The following is a 7,563-nucleotide window of genomic DNA, read 5'->3' on the forward strand; positions in this document are numbered from 1 at the left end:
TGCTGGACATAGGCCTAAGACTGGACTTACCTATGGCAAAAGCAGTAAAAAACTTTTCGATTGGCGTTTGTTGATAAACAATATTGTCATTCCAAGAGCCCCACGTAATAATTTGATCATTCCTGTCCACAATTATTAACCGCTATAGAAATCTTCACGCTTAAAATCAAAACTGTCCCCTTCAAATGAAAACCGAACAATCCAAGTAACTTCCAAGTCGTCTCGACGATTTATCGACAAATATTCAAACAATATCGCTAATTTCGCATTCTGCCAAGACAAACTGTAATCCGCAACTATGGACGGTATTCAATAAATCGCAAGTTGCCGACCAAGACCGGACTTATGGCCGAAGAAAGTATAACTCGGCCTGACCGGGACTAGGGTTGGGACGACAGCAATATCGATAGTTACGGGGTGTAATGTTTTACCCCCTTATTCATAAACGCGCTACAAACCTCAATTAGCTAATAAATAATAATCGTTTGTCCTTATTTTTCATTTTGACTCATTGTATTTGTAAGAAAAGGATAAAACTAAGGATAATTTTACTAAATCAGGCCCGTAAAGTTTTATGAATAAGCCCCCTTATTTTAGATTAGATTAGATGATAAAGAAATTAAATTACGGAGCGTAGTTTACTCATAAGTACCTACTGTAAGTAACTTCTGTAGAGAGCAACCCTGAAATCGCAATAAAAATATCAGGCTATCTATACTTATGTTAAATATGACAAATGTATGGAGGTCAGGATTTTATTTACAGATTTTTAGAGATATTTACAGCTATAGTAAAAGATGATCATAGCAATGAGTAAAATCGCGTGTATATATCTTGTATCATTTAAAAATTATATCAAGTATTTATTTACCTTGCATTGCACTTGCGTTCGATTTTAAAATGAAACAATTTCAATTTTATTTTATAATACCGTTGATTCAAATGTGATTGCCAATTTTTCTTGTATGGTGGTTAAGTATATTTGATGGCTCGGGCACGTAGTCCGGATGGGGGAAGATCGCGCAGTCTGGAGGGCGTACATACTCTGGTCTGGAGTTCCACGTGCCTGAAGACCGTCTGGAAGCCCTAGGTAGGTATTGTTGGAGAGACGAAGTGCAGAAAGACCTTAGCGAACTCGGCGCCGTCGACTGGACAGAGTAGCATGGCGGTCTTTGGTGTCGGAGGCCAAAATCAACTTCAGTCGTTGCGCCACAGTACTTAAATAAAGTACCTATCTAAGGTAAAAATTTTTTTTTTAGTTAAGTAACGTGTATTTTTTTTTAATTTTTACAGACAAGATTTATCGATATCGCAACACCCCGCCACTAGCGGCCCGCCTTGTTTGCGCGGCAAGTCTGATTGTTTAAGCTGAAACAGTAGCTTACTTATTATTAGTATTACTCAATAAAAAACATTAATAACTTTACTACTATATAGGTACACATCTTAGGTATTTTTTTTAATTTAACGTTTTTTTTTTGTAGGTAATTTTCGCCAAAGTTTTTTATCGATATCCCCACACCCCGCCACTAGCGGCCCGCCTTGTTTGCGCGGCAAGTCTGATCGTTTAAGCTGAAACAGTAGCTTACTTATTACCTGAGATGGCACAACTTGCTCCGACAGATGCCGACTAACCGATAATGTTGGAAGTGAAAATTGGTCGCTCAAAACTACGACTATGAAGAGTGAAAATCAGCGGCAAAAATGGATGGCAAATGGCAACGACTTTATGAATGAATTCATTCATAATTTCTCCATGCAATTTAGCAGCTCACTGTACACTAATAAAGTTACTTTTTTTTTAATTACTTACCATAAATCTTCATAAATTTAATAATACTTACATAAACATAAATAAATTAGTGCCTCTGTGAGCTGTAGACCTCGCGAGGAAAGCTTTAAACTGAATCCGCCATTTTGAAAAAATAAAACAAAAACTGATCGACAAAAAATCTATTTAATGATCGAACCTCACTCACTCACAAAATGTCATGAGAGTTACCTTTTCAGCTTGGGCAAAAATACTTTCGTGTGCCAGGATGTTCTCCTCGACAAGTCGCATATCTCACCCGATCGTAATTTTTTTTTTTCAATATTTAAAAAAAAATTATAGGGTCTATAAAATTATGATTGTGCTCTGCATGATGGGGGGTGAATGCCATAATCGCCACGCTTGGCAGGCGGGTTGGCGATCGCAGTCGAGTACACCGAATTTGAGGGACGCTGCTGCCCGTCCACCGGTGGTCTTGGACGTAGTTTCAAGACATATCCGGGTCCTGGACGTAGTTTAAGGACATACCCGGGTCCGACGTAGTTTAAGGACATACCCGGGTCCGGGTTGGACGGACGACCTTGTTAAAGCCGCCGGAAGACGCTGGATGCGGGTGGCTTCCAACCGGTACGAATGGAGGTCCAAGGGGGAGGCCTATGTTCAGCAGTGGACGTCTTATGGCTGAGATGATGATGATGATGATGATAAAATTATGGCACTTAAGAACACTGTGAGTTCGCTTTGATAATGACTCAACGAAGTATTTTTTATTTTTAAATGTTTTAAGCTTATCGCAAAGTCTACAGCTCACAGAGCCACTGATTTAGTTTATTTTTACATATAGGTATGTAATACTCGCAAAGGTTTGCCCAGCAGTGCATGGGACACTATACTTGTACTAGCTACTGCCGTATTCGAACTTCAAGATACTCACAAGAGACGACACGTACTAGATCCATTCTAGATACGTTATAGTTCAGATATCTACTAGTTCTCTTTTGCAGCGCAATTCGGGCAACCAATGTCACTTTTACGTTAGATAGAGTAAGATATCTATTAGATGTGAATTGGATCTCTAAGTCATATCCTGTGGAAATCGTTCAAGAGTATCTCCAGAATCGCGCAAATGTCAAATTTGACAGGTTAGATCTTAAACATATCTTTATCATATCTTGGTGATGTCTAAAAGATGTCTAATAGATGTCTATTTCAAAATCCGAATCGGGCCCCTAGGCTAACAAAAAAAAATCGTAGGCACACTCCTATGTGTGCTACCTTCTCCGCCTGGCCCGTTAAACTGAGTTTCGCTACGAACCAACATATGGAAGTATTAATAACTTAAGGCTTGCTTACCGCCTGGGCCTTGTTTTAAGACTTTAGTTCTCTCGCCGTTTACCAAATTACATTATTACTAGAGTACACGAATAAACTCTAGGTAGCACGTGCATTACTCGTGTGATACTTAAAATATGTAATTATTATATGTGGCATACAAACATTTCAAAACCTTTTGAAATATGTACTTAATTTTGCTATTATTTAAGGGAAATGTCATTTCTTTAAAGTAATGATAGTAATGTCATTAAATTTCAATCTGATATATTTGTACCAACCCTAATATTCGCAATACGAAAAAAACCACCGCCACAATATAATAATACCGCGTTCGCAATAAATAATGCACTCCAAATTCGAAGGGGTTCCAAAAATGGCCGAAATCGAGCAATAGACCGCGCGCTGAGCGAGCGAAATCACAAACCCCTCGTTAAAAAATAAAAATGGCGGAGGGTCGTCTTGTCTTTATCTTTTCCTTATGTAAATTAAGACATAAATTCGTGAATTATTGGATATTTAATGAGGTTAACCCTTATCTTGGCATCGTAACACCCGTGATACATGGAACTTAAAAAAATCTAGCAGGTTCACTTTATTACCTAACACAATAATTCTGCCATCAATATGTCGAGCTAGCCTCCTTACTTATAGAAAAAAATAATTGACACGAGTGTCATTGTAAATTAATTAGTAATAATCAACATGGCGCCGCGGAAACAATAGATTTCGGTTCGTACTGGAAGTTTTGCATTTATTTCTTATGTTAGTATATATTTTTCCATAATCTACATATTGATATCTTAACTGTCTCTTAGTGCATACATATTTACAATACCTTCGAATTTAAAAACATTTAATACACAGAACTTTACATGAAACTGTTATGTATTATATTTGATACACTGCCAAGAACTCAGAAATGTACATATCGAAAGGATTGTATTACATTTAATACATTGCCAAGTCATCGTCAAAATATTTTTACATGATTTTTTAATTTTTGTGGGGTTACAAAACATGCTTCAATTATTTAATATTAGTTGTCGTATTATTTAGTTATTATACTTAGATTTTTTAAGTACTAGATGTTATTTAACTATATATTCGTAGGCTGTAGCATTATTGCTACGCCGTAGCCCGTAGCACGGAAAAATATGTGTATGGCAAAAAATGGCCCAAAAGTAAAAAAAAATGTATTTTTTTTAATTTTAATTATTTGTTTACTTTTCATATTTTACTCAACTTTTTGCTGACGACTTTTTTGAAACTTTACGGGATCTAATTTTCCGCCCATGTGATCAGGTATTCGTAGATATAATTTATTTTTACAGGTTTAATAGTCATCTGATGCTTTAGATTGCGTTTAATTAGCCGTAAATGCTAATTTCTGTTGCATTACATGTTTTATTTTTATTAAAATCTTCATTTTTCTTCTAAAAAGTAGGTAACTATTTTGTCGAGTTATTGGCATTGTATCAAATATGATACATATGATTTTCCGAAACTGGAAAATCCTGGATTTTTTTTCTTATTTTTTAATAGTCTAGTATGCTCAATAGGTGACAAAAAACTAAAAAAATGTTTATATTTAAGATATTTTGAGCCTTGCCAAGATAAGGGTTAAGAACTTTCATGGAACTTTCCCGGCGCCGCGCTCCGGGGCGTCGTTATTTCGAATTCGGAATCTTCTCGATAGAAATAATAACGGAATTTTTGAGGCTGGCAAGTTTGCACGGTTCGGAAATTGAACGGTTTTGGCGGGGGCTGCATTGTTTAAGTTTCCTTTGGGTTGGTAAACTTTTACAAGGTAAAAAACAAAATATTAAATAAAATATATTTCTCATAATAGTGAGGTAAGCAGTGTCACCCAATGTATGGGACGTGCAAATTTTGGTATCGGATGAATTCACTTGGCACAGATGTAGTATACGTAAAGCTAAGCCAATCCAGCCCGGTAGCCAAACGCCACCCCCTGGTGGGTAAGCACAAGCAGGGGGGCATCCAAAGTTACACGCTGCATATCGGCTTCTATTTACCTACCACCTCGAGTTTGGTATCATTTCCAGATAAATCGGGCATAAGGAATTCATTTTTGAGACATTTAATGTACAGTTTAATAGAAAAAAACAAAAATATTGACGAACAAATCAAAATCGTTTTGCAATTTTTTATTCAATTATTAATATTATCAGCCGAAAATACAATTGCTAGAAAGTTAAAATTTGCACACCAGGTTACATTTATAATGTGTACAAGAGATAAGAAGCGATTTTGAAAAATTCAACCCCTAAGGGGGTTAAAAAGGGGACGAAAGTTTATATGGAGTTCATGTTTTATTTTAAGCTAGGAATTTCAAACTTCGTTATAAGATATATTATTAAAATACAAGAAAACTAACTTCAGCGTTTTTGAAAATTTATCCCCTAAGGTGGTGAAATAGGGGTTGAAAATTTGTATGGAGATCAACATTTTTTTCGAGTGTGGGGCTTGAAACTTTTTATATGCGCATATTATTAGAATACAAGAAAAGTAATTTCAGCGTTTTTAAAAATTCATCCTCTAAGGGGGTTAAAAAGGAGTTCAAAGCTTGAATCCATTACTGCCAGGGGGTGGCGGATGTCTACCGGGCTCAATTAGCTTAGCTTTACGTATATTACATCTGTGCTAAGTGAATTCATCTGATACCAAAATTTGCACCTTATGACACTACTTCCCAGGCTATAACACAAACTCATTGCAATATAGGAACCTACCTCCTTATACTTGTTTTGAACTTTGGTTTTAGATGATTTTTGGATTTTTCTTACGAAAATAATGCAAATTAATTTTGAGTTGTTTTCTTATGTTGGCCGATGGAATTGTCTTTTAAAAGTCAAATAGGTAATAATTTTGCATGATAAATATTTAATTATGTTGTATCTATTATTAATTGTTCCATATTACGAGAACAATACATGGACAGTAAAAGTGTTAAAAAAAGATTTATAAAAACTCAACCTTGGAAGCGGTCGTGCAATGCTTAAATATTGGGTCGGTAACAGAAAAAATAGACTGGAAAATGAGCATTTGAATATCAACTTTAACGGCTTGTAATAAAGTACAAAATGCCAAATGATAGACACATGCGTGTCCATGGCATACATGTAAATAAAATTGATAAATAAACTTGACATGTATGCGTGAGATACAGAGTATATTTTTAAATCGCTTTATTTAATATCGCCTGGATTTGATGTAGGTACATAAATTCATAGGAAAACTAAAGGAAAATGTTAAAATGAAAAAGAAAAGTACCTAGGTACCTACTTTATAAAAAGTGTAAGTACTTAACCAGAACTAACCCTAATCCTTGTACAGATAGACATTTTAGGGTGTCCTAAGTTTAAATATAGATAGCTATATATTTAGAATTAGTACTTATGTGTACATTGCTTCACATAAATATCAAAATCTGGTAGGTATATAAATACATTTTATATGCATAGACACATTTGTACCAAAATTTATAATTAACACTTTTGAATACCTACTTATATCTGAAACCTACATGTATCACGAATACCTAATTTTATAATGGTAAATATTAAATCGGAAAAAGCCAAACGAAAGCGCATACCTGTAGTTAATAAATGTACAATTAATTATATAAAAATATACTATCCATAATGAATGAATGAAAATCTTTATTTCAGGCCTCAAAACTAGCATACACATTATAATAATATATTTTCAAACTAAACACTACAAACTATACACTACACTACAATACTACTAAAACTATATGTCTATACCCAGGGAGGAAAATGGGGACTACATTCGTATGGGGCTGTCCATAAATTACGTCATCGATTTTTGACGATTTTTGACCCCCCCCCTATAATCATCCAAAAACCATGCTTCAAATGACCCCATTTCCTACTTCATGCTACCGTCATCCGATGTCCAGACCCCCCCCCCCCTAATTTGAAATGACGTAATTTATGAATAGCACCTATGGAGAAACGGTCGTCTACTATGCTCCTAACTGTCCGTCCGTTCGTAATCAAACCGACATGGTATTAATTTGTCTCAGCTTGTAATAGTTGTAAGCCCGGGAAGGACAAAGTGGGTTGCTTCTTACGTGGTCTTATTCCATTCAGCATGGCCGAAGAGTAAATATAATGTAGAGTTAGGTTAGACAAAGAAAAGTATGCAGCGAATTGATAGCCCACGTTTGCACGTCAAATTTGCTATAAAATTATGATGTATAAACTGCGTGGGCCATCAAAACAGCAGCAGAATTTTCTTGATTTAACTCTATTTTAATTGATACTTTTCAATGTGTGGATATGTAGATAAAGTTCCCTATTCAGATTCTATACAATATAAGCGTAATTTCGTCGTATCTCCTAAAAAATCTTCGTAACTTAACGGAAAATTACGTAGGCATACCTATATTTTTTACTTATGGGATTTCG

The 7,563-nt window shown here is 35.3% G+C and overlaps 1 protein-coding gene across 1 annotated transcript in view; it reads left to right on the forward strand.

Moving 5' to 3' along the window:
* LOC134673254 (DNA repair protein XRCC4-like) overlaps window positions 1-5,234 on the forward strand; it is a 161,831-nt gene extending 156,597 nt beyond the window's left edge. The window contains exon 2 of the mRNA XM_063531218.1: window positions 5,219-5,234. The gene's annotated coding sequence lies outside the window, so the exon portion shown is untranslated. The remainder of the gene's footprint in view (window positions 1-5,218) is intronic.
* Window positions 5,235-7,563: the final 2,329 nt, after the last annotated feature.

This window comes from Cydia fagiglandana, chromosome 18 (genome assembly GCF_963556715.1).
Source record: "Cydia fagiglandana chromosome 18, ilCydFagi1.1, whole genome shotgun sequence".
NCBI classification, from domain to species: Eukaryota; Metazoa; Arthropoda; class Insecta; order Lepidoptera; family Tortricidae; genus Cydia; species Cydia fagiglandana.